We start from the raw sequence: 19,154 nt of genomic DNA, 5'->3' as shown, positions 1-19,154 counted from the left end.
ATCGGTCGTACTTAATATATTCGCTATTCGCGTCTTTAATCTTCATTTACGGTAAGTACTATGAAACGAGAATGAGTCAGAGAATGTACCACCGATTGCTTTCTTATCGATCGATTGTCTTCTTTCCAATCAAAACGAATGCACAAAGGAGCACGAAAGTTAAACAATAATATCGTGTTAGCTAACTCTCGTTCTTTTTGAAACTTTCATAACTATACTTTTTCATCTTGCACAAACCAAATAACACAATAAAACAAATTTATATAACGTTATAATGAAAAGATAGCACGGAGACAATATTGGATGTTGCTTCTATGCATAGTAAATGTATAAATAATTAAGTATAGCGAATGCGACAGTGAACGTGTGAACTTATTCGAATAGTGTAATTATGACTGGCAAAACGAGAATGAATTTGCATTATTGGTTCCAGAACCTGGTTGATAGCCGAGTCACGAATTGATCGCGATCAGTGTAAAATTAAAAAATTTCCGACTCGTCGAGGTCGCAGAGGAAGATTCACGGAGTTTACACGTTATATGGCCGTATATCATAACTGTAAACATAGGCTGAGATTATTATTTATTGCAACGATGCAGCCACGCCACCCAGACTGCAGAATCCGTGCTCCACCTACGAGACTTCCAGAGAAGATCACTTGTCAAATTTGCTAACCATCTTCCATCCGCATTTACATGTGAAGTTTCAACATGTAAAACTGAAAAAGACGCGCTCTCGACGCTGCAACCACGAAAGTCGTGATTTTTATTGTTCTTGCCCTTTTCTACCGCATTATTTTAGTATTTCTGGTCCTAGAACTTTGATCTTTTATATTTCGAGAATATATTATATACATAATATTTCTTAAAAAATTTATGAATAAAATGTATGAAAAAAAGAAATATTTCATTTATATTATTTAAATAATTAAGAAAATTCTGTTTTCTCCTTTAGAATAGAAAAGGACGATACCAAGAAAAGAAGGAAAGCATAATTTTATTTAATTAGAAAAAATAAATATCAAGGAATAAACTAGGGAAAATCGAAATGGTCGGTAAGAAAATTCTAGGTGCAGTGAAAGTTTCTGCGATTTAAGTACTAAGCAACGATCGTCTTTTTATAAAAATAGACCGATACGAGTACAGAATAGGAAACACTTATCTCGTAACTTTGAGGCAGTTACAAAGTCTCGATGCCATCAGTTGGCCAACTTCTCCTCTTTTTATATTTGGTTGCCTTTTTTACTTTTTTTATTGTTCTCCCAAGTGGATCGTCGTGACGTAAAGTTCGTCTTGTGATGTTCCGGCTTCAGAAAAGGAGTTTGCGAGACATTAAATATACTCGTCCGCGAAAGTGCACGCTCGAGAAGGGCGACGATTTATGATCCGTCGCCGCGGATGCGGCACACCGGAAGGAAAAACGTATTCTCTCTCTATTCGCCGGTTCCGAGCATGTTTTCTTTTGCTCGTATCGTGCCACGAGAAAGGGGCCACAAGGATCGATCCATCCTTCGCGCGGGACGAATTACCTGCCAACGCGCCACCGAAACAGATATTCGCCTCTGAAAAAGAAACATTTCAGCCGTCTCGCGTCGACGTTCTTAAACGTTTCTACCGAACGTGCCCACCTGCTGCTCGATGCTCGAGATGCTCAATCGCGAGCCGCGAACTTGCGACGACCCTCACACCGAATCAAATCACGATATTGGATTAAATTACAGGATTTCGTTACTCGTTTTCTTATTTTTGCTTTTATAAGTGAACTCAATTTATAATTTCTACCCTTTTGATCTTCTTCAGTTTATTGTTTCATAGCGTTTATAATTTATGATTTTTAATTTCTAACATTTTCTACCATGACGAAACAATAAAAACGAATAATGACAATAATGAGAAAATGTCTTCAATTTAACGAAAAAAGATGGAGATAGTACAAGAACGATGTTACAGGATAGTAGCTTCTTCCAGTTTGAAGATGGTAAATAAGGAGGATAAAATATTCATAGAATTCGACAAATAATATCTAGACTACAGAAAGAAATTTTCGACAGAAAAATCGCTAGATACGGTCGTGGAAAGCTTCGCAAGACTCATTTCTGCTGGATTACCAAATTTATGCGAACACGTGAAACAAGAGCCAAACGAGACGATAGAAACGCAAGCAGTCTTGCTGTTCGTCTGGTAGACTTTACGGCATCTCGCGAAGGAGGCTTAATTTATCACCGTCGAATCATTTATCATCGAAAACGCCAAAGTTCTCTCTCTCTCTCTCTCTCTCTCTCTCTTTCTCTCCCTCCTCGTTTCCCTTGTAACCTCCATACACCTCCGTAGAAACTTTCGGTTGGCTGCTTACCCTGGCTGTGTGTTTCTCTTGCGGGGACTCAATTCAGGAACGCTGGCACGTGACGAGAAACAATGAGGCGAACAATGAGTCGGGTCGACAATGCTGTCCTCAAAATCTCTCGGCGCCGCTTGCCAAAATCCTTCGGGGCTTTCTTGCAGCAGAACAGAACCGCGTCGTCTATTCGTCCTCGTAATACCGCCATGTGTCTGACGACTATATCCGACGTAACTTGACGCAGGCTGATGCATTCCTGACGTAAACCACGAATTCGTCGGCGACTGTGTTTTTTTTTATTTTTTACAGAGAAAGAAAGCTTCTTTGAATTTTCCAAATTGCCATCGACTGTGCGTGTGTGACCCATGCTGTAAGTCTTTTTATGCGAAGAGAGTTTCTTTGAATTTTCGTCGATTCTCTGTGCGCGACGCATCCTCCTTTATCTTTTCATACAGAGAAAGCTTCTCTGAATTTTTGTTTTTTTTTTTTTTTTCGGATCTGTCACTGAATGCGCGTGCGCGATGCATTCTTTAAATCCTTTTATACAAAAAAAGTTCCTTTGAATTTTGTTTCGTTTTTTTACTTATTGCAGAAATTGGATATTTTATCTGAATATATATTTTTTACTTCTTTATGTTATTTATAATAATCTCTGTTTCCATTGGAGGTAGGATAGGTGTTTTTTAAAAAAATTTCTCTGATTATTTCGTAATCGTGTTTTTCTTAATGAGAAATAAAAGATAATGGTATTCTGTGACTCGTTATAACGCGAGATTTCTATATTACGTAAAATTGCATACGTTTCTATTCATACGCGGTCTCGTAATGAAATTTCTTCTGGATAAAGATGAAAAAGTTTAGATAGAGAGTCAGAAACGTAGGTACGTCTCCATGGAACCACGAAGAATGTCCCCGAGGCGTATTACGAGATAGCAGAATATTACCGTGATACTCTTCGACATTTTCTGTAAATATGACTCTGCGATAACGTCGCCATTCGTCCCTAATGTACACGAAACCACTCGTCTCCTTTCAAATCTGAATTTTTAATACAAATGTCTTTCCCATTACTTTCCCTCTTCCTTCAACTTGGTTCATTAATCTTCCAATCTTAGTACTACTAATCAAATCCTTTACAAAATTAAAAAAATAAACTCTGCGTAATTTTCCAACACTCTTACTCAATAACTACAATTCAATTATTACTGTTCGATTGTCATTGTTGCAAATGATAGAATCAAGTAACATAATCTTAAAGTTAAATTATTCAAATTCGGTAGTACCTCATTTTAATTCATATTCTGTATTTTATTTGACAAATACCATATGTTGTTACCATGATTTTCGACGAGTAATTTAATATTGTAATCTGCTGATTCCATAAAAAGGTAGTAAGTGTCGCTTCTAATGATTAATTTCTCATTCGCTTGTACACATTGACAAAAATCACATACCACGAATCGATCAAAGCATCTGAATAGCTGTGACTGACAGTACACTTCGAAATAAAAAAGATTCAGTCGAGAAGAATCCACAAGTCATATAAATCGGATCTTTTCTTATACGTAGACATCATCTGTTCGATATTTAATGGAGACACGAGATGGTAATTTGCAACACACACCTATGAGTACACACGTAGTTTGCTTAACGAGTAACTACCTCGAGATCGCGTAGCGCGAAATTAGACGACATCGCACCGCGACACGTCTCTAATGTCGGCCACGTTTCTTGCGCCGGAAGGACGACATCGTCGCCTCCGTTGTTTCATGCTTGACGCGTGACGACACGCACCAGACACATGCGACTAGCGAACGTACAACCCTCGTGTTATGCAAAGGAAAATGAAGTCACAACAGGGCGGAATCCTCGAGGGAACAGACAACAGCTGATCGAGGATAAAGAAGCTGCTGTCCAGACCGGAAATGGATGAAATTTAAAATGTTTTTTGATTTGATGGAAACTGGAGCCTGCAGGCTGCGATATACATAATTTTGTCATTTGTGAAATTCTCTCTAGAGAAAGAATTTCTGTTATATTAGATTGCTCGAAAAGTTCCTTTCGTTTTATAAGGAAATAATAAACGTACAATGTTTTTTGTTTTATATTAGTTTATTGAATTATACACGAACATAATAATAGAAATAATACGAGATCATACTTAATTCAATAAAATAATATAAAACATAAATTGTTGTTCATATATTATGGAACGAAAGAAACTTTTCGGGGAACCTAATAGATATAGTTGAAAATCTTATTTCAGTCGAAAGTTGGAAAACTTGAGATTAATGGAATTAAAAGGACTGTTTAATGTAATTAGTTGAAATCTGGAATTTTGATGATTGTCAAATTCTTAATGGGTTTTAAATACAAAATTAGACATTTGGCTTCTCACTCGATTTTCAAAGTTGAAACTTCGCTTAGACGTTCAACGACCTATTTTGTCTTCGAAGAATTAAATTATATCAAACATCATTCCAAACAACATATATTTAAATATTCTTAAATCACGGTCGAGCAACAATAGAGAATTAATCTCTGAAAATTTTTTAATTCCATGAGAACTCTCAAACCAGAAGATCGAATAAAACACAGTGGCATTAAAAATCCTTGAATCAGTTTTCTAGATAGATTTACAATTCATAAATTCATAAGAAGTCGGATATCATGCGGTCCGTAAACTCTATCGATTTGATTGTAATTGAAAGTTGCAGCCCTAAAAAGGGACGGTAAGTGAAACGACGCGCAAAATGAATTTTCCAACTTTTAGACGGCCAGGAGAGGAAAAGCAGGGTTATATCGGTTGCATTAATTAGCAGGGGTTCTCTTTCTCTGTTAGAAAATGCACGGCCATTGATTATTCATCGTTTCCCTCGATCGAAAGCGTTGCTTCCGCGGAAAAATTCTGCAAATTATATTTAATTTAACGTTGTCGATGTTAATTATTAGAACTCGAGGAGAAATTCTGGGAATCTTGGGTTGTACAGCAGGCAGGAAGCCATGGCTGCGTTTAAATTAGACATAAACAAGAGCAGAAAAGCCATTTCGAGAGGCAACTCACAGGAGACTTCATATTGTGTGAGCAAACAATTTGTGTTCCCTGTGTTTGACTGACAGTCTAAATTGGAACTAAAATGTTGGCTGCTCAAGGCTATTAAACCTCCTCATTTGGCTTTGTGTACAATTTCCTATTCCCATAGTGTCAAAATATAAATATAGAATTGTAACTACTCCTTGTGGTTATGGATAAAAGAAAAATTTATATACACAAAATCAAAGAAAAAGAAAGTAAAATTCGAAATACACATAAAGAGAACAAAGATCTAAAAAATATTTCAAGAAACGTACTCGGAAAAGTCAGGTTTTATCCCACATAAATTATAGCTCGTAGATCTTTACGAATAAAATTTTAAAAATGATCTATCAATTTTTTCGGTGCTAATTATGCATCCACGTATGTCACATTCGCACAGGTTAATGCGTTGGTGGCTGGATCAATGCATGAAAAGTGAAAAAACGGATTTAGAAAGTTCACGCACGGAAATTGTAGCAGAGGGGCTTACATAAAGGCAAAGTGGCGCCTCGGCGAACGTAAGACGGCGAAGGAGGAAGCCCTTGCTCAAACGTAGACAAACAGTCAAGAGAAACACGACTATGGCCGTTAATGGAGGTGCAGTGTTTACTGGACTCACCGACAATAAGTCCTCTTGCGAATCCCGTTGTCATAATCACCGCTATTTGCTTGATTAGCAACGGTAATTGCGTTTTATGTGTATACAAGCTAACGTGCTAAACAGTTACGTAAATTTATATCGTCAACATCACTCGAAATTTCACTGCTTTCTAAAACGTATTAATCTCCTAAAAACATATTAGCTAATCGGCCAAAAACCAATTAGAATAAGACTGTGGTGCACAATTTATTAGATATTTGGCAGACGAGAACGAATTTACGTCGCAAACTAATAAAGTTAAATTGTCTTTAGTCGCCGATTGCTCGCGTTACAAAGATATTACATACATTATCCTCCCAAGAGAATGTTCAAAAATCCATTTTATTTAACCCATTATTTATTTACACATCCAAATAATTTAAATCGGATACTTAAATAATTCCTTGGGAAGCAGATGCCGTTTTTCGATCATTGCATTAATCGAAATCTTCCCCTATTTTAATAAAATTAAAGTATAAATAAGTATTTGTTTGGCATTTGACTTCTGCTCGCCAAATCGTTCGCTCTCGTTTACCCTAAAGAAGCTCCTTTGGTGTAAATATAATTGACAAACAAATTGTTGGATGACTGATGTCATCAGATGAGCGAGCGGTGCTCTCGTTCTTGTTCTATGCTCTTGTGCGTTTGACTTAAACGTATGTTCAGAATTCCGTGAATCTCTCGATAAGGATTTGAATACATGTATAGGTACACGATTTAAGGAATGAACGAGACAGCATTGAAACTGTCGCACGCTGAGAAGCAGCAATAGGGTAGACAAAACATCCTGCATGCCATCGAAACAATAACCAGATAGTAACAGAATAGCCGCGTCTGATATACATCCGACGATAAGGTCCCTCCAGAGGGACCAAACCTTAGTATAAGAACCCTGCCAAATCAGCACTCAACACTTTTTTTGTTATAACACTCTGAACCGTCACTCTGTTTTGGATTCGTACAATAAATTTTACTACCATATCTAAAGTTCAATTTTTTACCTTATTTGTAAAACGTTCGAACTGCGACACGAGATCACCGGTGTTCTGTTAATTTCATGATTTCTTATATCTCGTACATGACAAAACCAACGTCAGCCCCACGAATCATCAGACTCACCAAGGGATCATGACTACTCGAAGCGAAGAAATCGATGAATAAAATCACGCGATAGGGTAATAGGGATAGGATAATCAAAATTCGATCGTTTCTGGAACGAGCCGAGTGCAGCAGCTTCCGGGAACGTGTGGGCGTTCACTCTAGATTCGCTGGTCTACTGGAATTGATCCACCTCAGGATTATAGGGAACCTGGCTGGGTCGTTAACACGAGCCCTTTACCAACATCTCCTCCCACGATCCTAACATACAAAGCAGGCTACCTTGGCGGTAGTGGCGCGGCCGCGATCGTTTTATTAGAAACGCCACGTCAGCTTCCGTGGTAACGGAGACACCTCGGCAATAACGCCGACAGCTCGTTACAACGTTGATAAAGCGCCGCGTGGCGGCTAAGCCTCTACGACGCTACGACGACGACGACGACGACGACGACGACGACGAAGATGGCGACAAAGACGACAACACACGACGATCTAGCAGTGAAAACTTTGTCCCTGTTACACTGCCGATCCCTCAAGCTGAGCCACATCCAGCTACAACTTTCACAGCCCTCGTAACATTGTAGGTATACCGCCGCTAATCGATGTTATGGACACCGATCAAATTTAGTGCGATTAAATTTAACACGAAAGCATCGCGATCACTCGCCTTCCTCTGTGTACCATCGATTAGAGAAGGTGAAATGATCCGATTTCACAGGGTACGGGATTAGGATTTGATCACTCTCTATGGCTATTTTTCAAAGGTTCTTCGCCGAGAGAGAAAGCGGAACAGGTTCGAAATAGAATATAAAAAATTCATGAATGAAATATAAGATTTTTACTTATTCCTACATCGTTAGAATTAGCTAGTAGGGTAGAAATATATAACGAACCTTTTCAGACTTTTCATTTTCTTAATTATTGAAAATATGCGGACGTGTTTGGTAAAATTGTTGTGTATATATTTCTTTTCGTTACATGATTTTAATTATAATTATTAATGCGTAGCATATTTATCAGTAGCTCTGGCGATGCATATCTGTAATATGTACACACTGCTTGACCTTACTTTTTTTTGCTCATTTGCGTTTCATGCAATAAAAGGAAGTAAGAGTCGCAATTGCATATTCAAAGTAGGGCACGTAATTACACTGATTCGACGGAAATACGAATATTGAACTGGCGAATCAGCACGATCTCACTTTTAGAACGTACCGATGCAAGTTCCGCGAGCACATTTCTGCCAAACATTTGCACGAGCACTGCCTCTGCGAGGACATCAAATATTTGACATTCGGATCTACATATATACAATCTGCCACCCAGCTGTACGGTCGTTATGTACGTCGTTCTATAGTCATTAATAAACAGAGGATAGAAACTTTTATCCGACCCATCTAACGTTAACGATTAATCTTTCCCTAAGGCTTTCACCTACCAAGACACACACTTTACGAAACCGTTCCCTTTAAACATTTACAACCCTCTCATCGTTCAAAACGTTGCTCTCCAGTCTCCTCCGGTGGTTGCATTAAAAAATTATCGCAAAAAAAATGCCGTGACATCGTAACTCTGCCTCTCGAGCCATTTAAAGCGGATATTCCGGTGAAAAAAAGAGGAAGAGAGGAAAGAGCAGAGGAGAAAAGAGGAAAAAAATTATACGGGAAAGTCGCGTGCGCCCAGGCCACGAGTATTACGTTAAAGTCGCTTCTTATGTCTAAAGCCTTTTTCATGGCCAATGCATGACCCTTGGAAGAGAAGTCTCTATAAGGGTACGTGGCACGCGATCCATCTTTCATGAAACGCATACCGCGGCGTGCAAACCGTCGCGCCGCAGCAATAACGACGGCTTAGAAGCATAAAGTCCGCTATCTTTCTCTCTCTCTCTCTCTTTCCCCCCCCCTCTCTCTCTCTCTTACTCGCTTTAGGCTGAGAAACGGCCAGCAAACGGGGCTGAAGGGGATCCTTACTGCCGCCGAGGTTCCCGAATTCCCGCGAGATTGAACCCAAGGTCGACTGCTTTCGAGCTATACTACCGGGAACACGAACGTGCCGCTAATATTGCATGGGAACCGCACCTATACACCCATCCAAATAACTTCCTCGTGCTTCCACTTTTATATTTTCTACTCGAATTACGTGTTCCTGAAAGATACATGGACGATTGTACGAGACAAAGAGTAGGACAATCTTTTTACCAGATGTCTTCCGTCGAAGGATAGTTTCGTGTTGTTTGTCGTAAGATTAACGCGTTTGTTTTACAATTAGCTAGTTCCGAATGTAATTTGCGTGGTAGGAATTAAGAGAATTACAAGAAAATTTAATGACTATGAAGAGTTAGAAAGTAAAAAGGTAGAATAAGTATGGAGAAGTTGAGTAGTAGTTGGTAGTAGTCGACACTAGTCGCGACAGTCATAGCGTTAACCTCGTTCAGATTAATCGATCTAGTTGAATTTCGTAAACCCGAGTTCGAGTCTTTGATTATACACGACAAGTTACATGGCTAGCAATTGCTTCAAAATAAATACCTAAAATACACGAAACTAGAATGATATGCATCAGTTACTTAGATATCAGTTGCTTAAATTAACTCGACCTTTTCTGAACTTTATGTTTAGTTACGCTTCGTATGCAGAATATTTTTAGTACGTTTAATTAAATACTATTACTTATTCTATTTGCTGAGAGATACTCTCTTCGAATCAAGTTATATGAACATAAATAACTTCAAGGCGAGCGACAGAGATTGGCTAATATACTTGACTGAGATATTTCGAATTATATAGATTTAAATAATTTAAAGTCACCTAATCTGACTTAAGACGAGCGTACAAATTTAAAGGAATATTTCAAGTCAAGTCAAATAAATCAATAAATCTAAACGAGACTCCTACATAGTATTAGTCTACGATTGTGGAGTTAGGTAATTATTAAGTGCACAGGGCACATTCATAATGGCAATTTCGAATTTGCAAATTAGCTAGAATATGATCGGAGCAATTGGACGATATTGCAACCAAAGTTGATATATCTCGAACACGTTCTGTTAATTTTGAATACCAACTAAATTTTACATTAAATCTGTTCGTGTTGAAAACAAATGAAACATACATTGAGAGTATCGCAATTGTGACGATTTGACGCGTTATTTGTACCATTTTTCCCGGTAATGTCCGGACGAAAGGAATCAATTGTGTTAATGTAAACCGGATGTTCCTAACGCCATTCAATTTACGCGACCCAACCGATTAAACGTAAATGAAGCCACTTTAATACTGTTACGCGGTCTGCGTATCCAGAATTCATTACAATTCAATTCGGGACCGGTGGCCACGCCGATGGAATTTCGAAATTTCATTGAAAAGTCAACCGCATTACGAGCCTTCTAAACGAATAGCGTTATACGAGTATATGCCGAGAACGATAATCGACAGCGTTTGTTCGACCGCGATCAGTTAATACTAACCTGACCAACCGTTTAGTAAAACATCGAAACTTCGATAGTAAAAGCGTTATCGATTTTAAAATAACGAACGAACGTGAATCAAAATACAACGGTACCGATTCTCGTACCGAATACATGGAATAGCTGGTCGGCTATTCTTTAAGCGTAAATAAAAACGGCCGAGCGAACCGATATATTTCTGGATTTCACGAATCCGTTTCGTCGTATCTTTCGACGTTACCGATCGGCAGATCTGCGTGCAACGATTTGTCTCGCGACGTCAGTCGTCGATCTAACGCTGATCCAACGCAGTCTAGAGAAAAAGCTTTTCCACGCGGGGAAAAAAGCACCGGGAATGTGATTAATCGAACCGATGGAGCCCAGCGTTATTTTGGCGGAAAAATCGAAATTAGGTTTTTCCAGTCGCCTGGTTAAAATCTAATTAACGAGCCGCATGAAACGATAATCGTCGATGGACCGCGTTCGACGAAAATTTTGCTCCATCGATGTTACAGTAAATTGGTGTGTGTGTGTGTGTGTGTGTGTGTGCGTGCGTGCGTGCGTGTGTGTGTGTGTGTGTGTGTGTGTGTATGTGTATGTGTATGTGTATGTGAAATAGACAGAAAAAGGAGAGGAAAAATGATCATATAGGTGAAGGGAAAAGTATGGGACACAATTTGAATGCATATATCGAACTGGTAACGTTGAATTCATCAACCACGCGAAAAACGCGACAGTTTGACGAAAAATAATTGCGTGCGTTTCAGTCAAATGAGAATCCCCAGGCGGAAGTTGCGTTATCGATGAACCAGTTCCGAGCCAGAAACGAGGACAATCGGTGCTCGGGAATTAAGATTTGTCGCTCCCTCGGGAACAACCGAGCTCGCGCTCTGTTGCTGCGTCGTTATTCTCGATCAGCTCGTGCCGCAGCGTTTTCGTGTCACGAATCCGCCTGTATTTTACAATCATTCCGCAATGACAGGCTGTGCTACGCGTTAACCTCAATCTACGAAGATTGCATTACCGCCGAGATTGAATCACCGCTTCCGAAATATTAAGCTTTATAAGTAGAAATATTGTATGAAAACAGATTCCTTCATAACGAAATAAAAAGTACCAGGTATGTTTAAAAAATATTTGGCCAGTAAACGTTTCAGAATTCCTAGGAAGTGGAAAGCAAAATAAGTGATATAATATTATAATACGATTTTCTAATACTTTCTTATACTGCATAGATTGGAAGTATATTAAGAAACAGACAATGGAGAGATACAGTAGAAGTATCCTACGTTAAGCAGACATTAGGTTGTTCTTGTAGTAGACCTACAGGAAGCGTCTTTTCCGTTTCTTTATTTCCTTTTCCTTCCTTAGCTGTCGTTCTGTACTATTTTCGTTTCTTTCATTCTCTTAGTATCTTCTCTTTCTGCAGCTCTTTCCTTTAGGCGAACGACCCTCTACATGTATAATATACATACAATGGCGGAAAGAAGAAAGTTAAACTAAGAAGCATAAAAAGTCATCATAATTCTACAAAGTTGATTTACATTTAATAAACGTAATATATGCCATAAAATAGACGACTATCACTAACACGCTAATTTTTCTTCTTTTTAGAAAGGTTACTAAAATTCATAGTGTCCCAATTTTAAACTTTCCTTTCTTCTCGTCACAGTATCATATTCCAAAAAAAACCCTTCTAAAATCTTCTTGAAAACCTATTGAAACTTTCATTCGCATGCTGCATCCTTCATCACCCTATGATCGAATTTCGAGGACGGTTGAAACACACGAGCGAGCAAAGGGAGAGAAGACCATCCGATAGCCATTGCAAGCGACGCGAAACGGAATGGCAGAGTGACTCTGGTACGGTGAGGATGGGGTTGGTCGATCGCGACCGGTCACCAGGGAATCTCCTCCGGACGAAAACAAAAATCGGGTTTAGCCCGGGCACAGGCCGATCGTGCAGAAGGTACAAACTCGATTTAAAGCGCGACACGCGACACGCACCGGCGATAACCACCACGGTTAACGACATTTCCCCGTTGGCGCGTCGAGCAGCGAGTAATTTGATTGCATTGGGACAGGATGTGGGCATGGTCAGAGGCGAAAACGGAAGGGAGCTCGGACCAGGGACAACGAAACAGAGAGAGAAAGAGAGAGAGAGAGAGAGAATGGAAGGAGAAACATCTAGCCACGGGAAATGGGAACACCATATTCACGGGGCTGATAATACGACGAGCGTGCGACAGAATTTTCCGTTTCGCCACGTCAATTCGTAGCATACGTGTTTTCGTATCAGTGGTAACGATAGAACAGGTTGTTCAACCAAAGAAACGTGTTCTTCGTTCCGAATCAACCAAGTGGTTTTCGGTATTTAGAGAGGTTTTTGAGAGAGTTCCGTTTGTAGGTGAATCGCAAACATTTATAACTTTCGTTTAGAAAGTTGTCATCCTTCTCGCCTCTTTCAATTTCGTACAGGAACATGATTGTATAGTCATAGTTTCGTATGTCGATTTATCGATATGATGATTCTGTCTGGAGAGAAGAGGAGGGTTGTGATAAAGGAAGGCCGCGACGTTTAGTAGGCTGAATAGAAATATTCCATTTAAAAGAATTTAATCTAAAATTTAATCTTGTACCCTTCATAACAAAAATGTACCATAACAATCCATCTGCAGCTCAACAATCATATGATTAAAAAAACTTCCTATTCAACCAGTCCAAATATATTTGAAGCGAGAACAAATTCAATCTTCAACTCTTTTATTAAATTCCTCTTGTACCCCGAATAAAGAAGAAAGAAGTCTCCCATAATATTCCACTCCTAATTCGACAACCATGATATTCAACATTCACAACACTTACACTCAACCCTGAACTCTGGCTGTTAATCCGACTTCAAACAAAACCTACCACCGAACAGAAAAATCGAAGCACAAGAGACTCGTATCTCTCAGCGACTCAGAGGCGCCATACGACTCGATAATCACGCACTTCGGTGGGCAAAAACAAGGAGCCATCGTCAAGAGTAGCAGAGGTGGGGCTTGAAAACGAGGCTCGTATCTGATTAATCGACGCTGAGGCGGTAACGTGCTCGAAATCGCACGCCTCGGCTCGACCGTATCACTTTGTCCGTTCGCCACGCGTCTTCCACACCGAAGGCGTCACGTCGACGCGTCTCCTCAATTAGGAGAATTAATGTAATTGCACCGCGAGGCCATGCCTTTCGAACCGACGTCGTCGTCGCGTGCGTTCACGCCAAGCTAACAGATAATACCACCGTGTACACAAAGTATAAATATTTCGATTAATAACTCAAATGCACCTTGCAACTGCCGTCGCAGTCGCCATCCGTTAATTTCTGTTTCAATAAAATCATTCAATGTTGATCTACGTGTAGTTTTAGATATTTCGATTACGTTTTTGTAATTAGACAGCTAAATTTTAGAAAAATGAATGGAGAACTTCGGTTCTTTCGATCTTTGCGCAAAGAGGTTGGGTCTCTAAGAATTGAACTGTTGTTGTACACAATATGGGGTAACATATTGTATACGCTTGCGCATAATTTATTGCAAAATAGATTAGACGGTCATAATTAGTATAATAAATGAGACAATTGAAAGCAATGGAATTTGCATGGTTTTTTGTGGTTTTTGTATAATGGCGCGCAGGGAAGTATATGGCGATGCATTTTTGTTACAATTGTAGTTTTTATCGTACCAATATTTTATCGTCTCAAAAAATAAATTAGTATTTAATACTAAATTTTTTATTCCCTTCAGTACATTTATCAACTATGTATATATCTTAAATTGGGGAACTGATTACATATACATGTTTGGAACTGGCCTATTCACAGTTTTGTTATGGCCTTTTGTTAGGATCCATAAACTACCCTCTATACAAAACACAAAACTAATAATTACGACGTTACACGATCTATGAAATTCATGAGGTCATAAATCCTACTATATTGTATCCAATATTGTAATTACTCATGAACTTCAATATTATAATTAATAATAACAATTTATAATAATTAAATAATAATAATTATTATTTCTCTTTTCTATCGAACTAGCAGATTTCAATCGCTCGTTTATCATTAATCTTTTTACTACAATATCTTTGTCGGCAATTAATTTAACGATTATTGCCTGGCAGTGCGCGAGACGCAAAACTGTCTGCATAAATGTGGATAATTGTCGATAATAATAACCACGTGGTCGATGAACGTCCTTGTTATTCCACGAGCGTCTTGCCTCCTGAAGCAAAGTTGAACGTGAAATGCTGCATTGTTCGAAATGCGAGCGGTTGCAGTGTATTATTCTTTCTCATTACGAGTTTTTCTTTTCAGATGAATTCCGTAGTCTCGTGAATGAACTCGCGTTTACCTCGCTCGGCTTCGTTTCATCGCGATTATCAGAATTACCGACATAATTTGTTCCAGCTACGAGATTTCCATCGCTTTTGTTCAGAAACATTTAATCCGAGGAAAACCTCGCGGATTTAACTGTCAATAATAAGTACAATTTGTAAAACGCGCCATGATCATAAAGTTCATTTTATAACATACAATTGACGTACAAACACGATCCTATCGAGTTATATTTAGTGAATAACGCGGAAGGATGGCAAGATCCGAGTTCAGTAAATTATGTGATTTATATAGTTACGCATATATAAGTACCCAATGAGTCAAGAATATGGAATTGTCACGCGTTCAATAGAATTCCAGAATTTAACACAAAATCAGTCTGAAATTAAATGTTATGATTTTTATACGTTAATTCTGTTTCAATTTAGAGACGTAATAAGGATTGTTTCTTGAATTCTGCTGTCCTGGTTACTACGACCTTTGGTCTTCTAAAGGTGTCCCGGAAACAGATTTGACCACAATCTTTGTGAAACTCTAGCTCTACTAGCGAGCCACCGTTTATTATCAACTATTAACCCTTTTGTTACTATGGAGAGTATGGTTACTCGCCGCGAAACCCTATTCATATATTAGGTGTGACTATAACCGCTCGCCATGAAGCGGTCCTCGTATGCTTCTAAACGATGTACGAGGTACGCAGAGACTAAAGGGATCAACCTCAATTTCTGCGAATTTCTCAATTTTAGCACCTAATTGGTATTTAACTTTGCAAAAACAAAAGAATCAGCTGATCAATTTAGCTTGCTCGTAAGCTTTTTAGAAACCAAATTTCAGAAATTTTTCGATTCCTTTAAACATTATTGAATAACGAAGAAGTTATATCTATAAATTTATCTATAGCGAGGGAATCGTATCAAATTTGAAAATATAACGCAGAAAAATAAAATGAAATTTTTCATATTCTTCTTTTTAATTCCAACATATCTTTTACATTTTATTCCATCTAAAATCCTTGGAGATAATATAAAAAGAAAGTAAAGGAAAATATCATGGCAAGACCAGCAAACACTATCTACGCGAAAAATACACGTTCATAATAGAGAGTACCGTCCAGCTAGCGGCCAGTTCCATACCAAAGGGGTTAAAGAAAACACCAGAGAATATCCTGCAGACCCTATAATGGAAACCATTTAAAGTAACTCGCCAACTACGAACTCAGGAAAACTTTCCGGCTTGATCCTTAATTGTTTATCAACTAATTGTTTAGTCGTTTCAAGAAATCGTAACTCCTGATCGTTTCTCTCCTTATCAGCTTCTCTCAGTCATTTTCCATCTAATTGTGTTTTTCTAAGGTTAACAAATATTTCGCGTCGGAACAAAACATAAGAGAATTCCTGAAATTATATGATACGTCATTTTCATTTTACACCAAACACCTTAAAATCAAGGATCGAAATATACAAATTCAAGAACGGCAGTAGGATTATGTTTCCAACGATTTATCAATCGCCGGATCGTTTTATTCAGATGTTAATATCCTAATACTTGTGGACGAACATATACGTTCGAATTACCGGCAATTAAACCAAATCCTTCATCACCCCATGACTCTTCCATTAGAACCACAAACCCAGACATTTCAGTGTGAATAAAATTCTCCAACTTTGTCGATATTTCATCGTTTCGAGCGTTCCTCCGTTGAAGCAGAAGGCAACCGAGCATTCGTCCACTACGGACTCTCTATCCTCGCAATTTCTCTTCCAGCGGATGTTCTAGGCCCGCGATATCGTCGCTTTTTCTCTTTCTCTAGTGGGCATATCCACTCGCCAACAGGTCGACAGCGGCTCGACTGGAACAACCGACCCGAGGACGAGATTAAGGAGAGTTCTCAATAGCGGCCGGACCAGTCGTCGCAGTCGGTTATCCGGATTCATCGAAATTCAGTCCGGATCGTCCGCCCTCTAGACTCTAGGCTAATCCTCGATAAGGGCCACTCGTTTCGTATTGGCCGTCAAGCTATCGCATCGGGACGCGCGTCCCTCGTTGATTTGCATCCGCGATTGCTCCTGTTCTTCCATTCTTTCCGGTACCTTCTCAACGAGCAAACTTTCTTTCCGACTTTAACAGCATTGTGGAACAATGCTTCTGACAATTTGTCTAGGATTGGCAAAGATCGTTTCCAGTATATGTTAACATGTTGGAGTGATTAAAAGAGACGATGACAATTTTTGATAAGTTTTTGCGATGATACTTATGAGAAGAAAAATGATTAAGATATTGGAATTTGATTCATAGATGGTGAATATTACTTTAATGCAAGATCTCATTCGCTATTCTTTTTTTTTCAGTCAGTTGACATTATCGAAGTTTGTTTGTGAAAGGGAGTTTCAAGAATTTGTCTAATACTTTTTTCCACTGTTCTTGATTCGATCTAAATTCATCTAGACCGTGTCTCGTAGAGATTGAAATATTCATAGAGCTGTAATAAATTATTTCTTTTATATTTTGAAATTCCTTTAAACATTAACATACATAAAAGTTAAATTTTGTTACACGTGTGTTTTTATGTCTTTCGGTGACATTACGTTCACGGAGTAAGATGAAAGAGAATTTTTTAATAATTAATTTCGAGAGCAGGTGGTAACAAGAGTAGGGATAATTGATTGCAACACTGATAGCGACATTGAATCGTTTTACAAGTTGTTATCGAATTCTCTGAATTTGAAAGAAATAAAGGTAATAGAATTTTTGAATGATTTATGCAGCAAGAGTCTAAATATGACAGTTTAGGTGAATAAAGAATACTGATTAACTACCGTGTTAGAATTTTAATAATATAACGAGATCTGTCACGAGCTGTCGTTATATGTCTTCGATCAATTTGATAAATTACAGAGGATTTCAAGGGGACAGGAAGAGGATTATCGGCGATTCGGTAGACAAATGCGGCTACATTCTTTGAGCTGTCGCATTCTTGTCCGTTTTTTCGTTCCTGACCGATGAACTATGAAAACCAGGTCACGATTAAAATTCTAACGCCCACTGACAGAGACAAGTACAAGTTGGTCTAATTGCCGCGGACAAATGTGACAGGTGACACGGTATTATACAACCCGTCGGGTTTACGAGCAATGCTGATGTAACGTTAACATTTTGACAATAAGAAGTAATATTTCATCTTCCGAAGGAAATAAATATTTGACAATATCTGTCTTCTTTAGAAGGAACTTTTATCGTTTTGTTTTAATATTGATTGTTTGCTTCCTTTTTATTCTTAAGCTCTAAAAATATAAGTACTTAACGCGAAGAATATAAAAGATCGAATTAACTGAAGATTCTAAAAGGTTTCAATACTTTTAGTTCCGAAAATAATTTTCCATTTTCATTTTTGGAATATTTGAGAGAAAATGTGAGCAAAATTTACCCGTTCATGAGAAATAATGTAGTTCAATTATAATGAGTGGAAAATTAAAATGCACGTATTATATCAAACAACGAAAAAAAGATCAAGGACATATTAATATAATATACGCCCCTCATAATTTACACGTATGAATATTGTATTTGGGTAGGAGAAAGACAAATGAAACATCCCATGTGAAAGAGGACACAAAAAAACAACCTTGTTCGGAGGAAATTAATTTTAAATTTCATGTTTATTAAGCGCCCCTACTTCTCCCAGCCTTTAAATCTTCAAACATTCGTCCTTTATTAACCTGCAGCACCGTTCAAAACAATTATCACGTTCAAAAAGCACAGTACAAAAATTGCAAATAACACGAATAACAATTAAATCATAGAATATATATTTTTTAAATAAAACATTATTCACACACTAGTCGTATAATCAACGTATTATTAATTTACTTAGTTTTCAGAATATCCTTTCTCCTTTCTCCTTCTGTACTTCTTCCTATCTCTCTGTCAGATGAAATATAGGTATAAAATTTGTTCACATCCACCATGCAATTTGCACGATACAAACGGCGCACAATAAATTGGTCATGGTTTCAGTATAAAACTCTCGACGAATGCTACACCACGCGCGAAGATTACCCCGTTTCCTCGCGTTTCCGGCGCGGATGAATTTCATCCTCGCGAGGCCTGAAATCCGGTAACGCGTCGGGCTCCGTGTCTCAGAAGCTTAAGAAAGCGCCCGGAGAGTCAGCTTTCTCTGTAA

General features: G+C 38.4%; 1 protein-coding gene across 8 annotated transcripts in view; it reads right to left on the bottom strand.

The window, feature by feature from the left end:
* LOC100651327 (E3 ubiquitin-protein ligase MYCBP2) overlaps positions 1 to 19,154 on the bottom strand; it is a 260,738-nt gene that overhangs the window by 113,030 nt on the left and 128,554 nt on the right. The gene's annotated exons all lie outside the window — the stretch shown is intronic.

Source organism: Bombus terrestris, chromosome 7, assembly GCF_910591885.1.
Source record: "Bombus terrestris chromosome 7, iyBomTerr1.2, whole genome shotgun sequence".
Classification (NCBI taxonomy): domain Eukaryota; kingdom Metazoa; phylum Arthropoda; class Insecta; order Hymenoptera; family Apidae; genus Bombus; species Bombus terrestris.
Note: the sequence above shows the minus strand (reverse complement) of the source record. Positions and strands in the feature narration are given on the sequence as shown.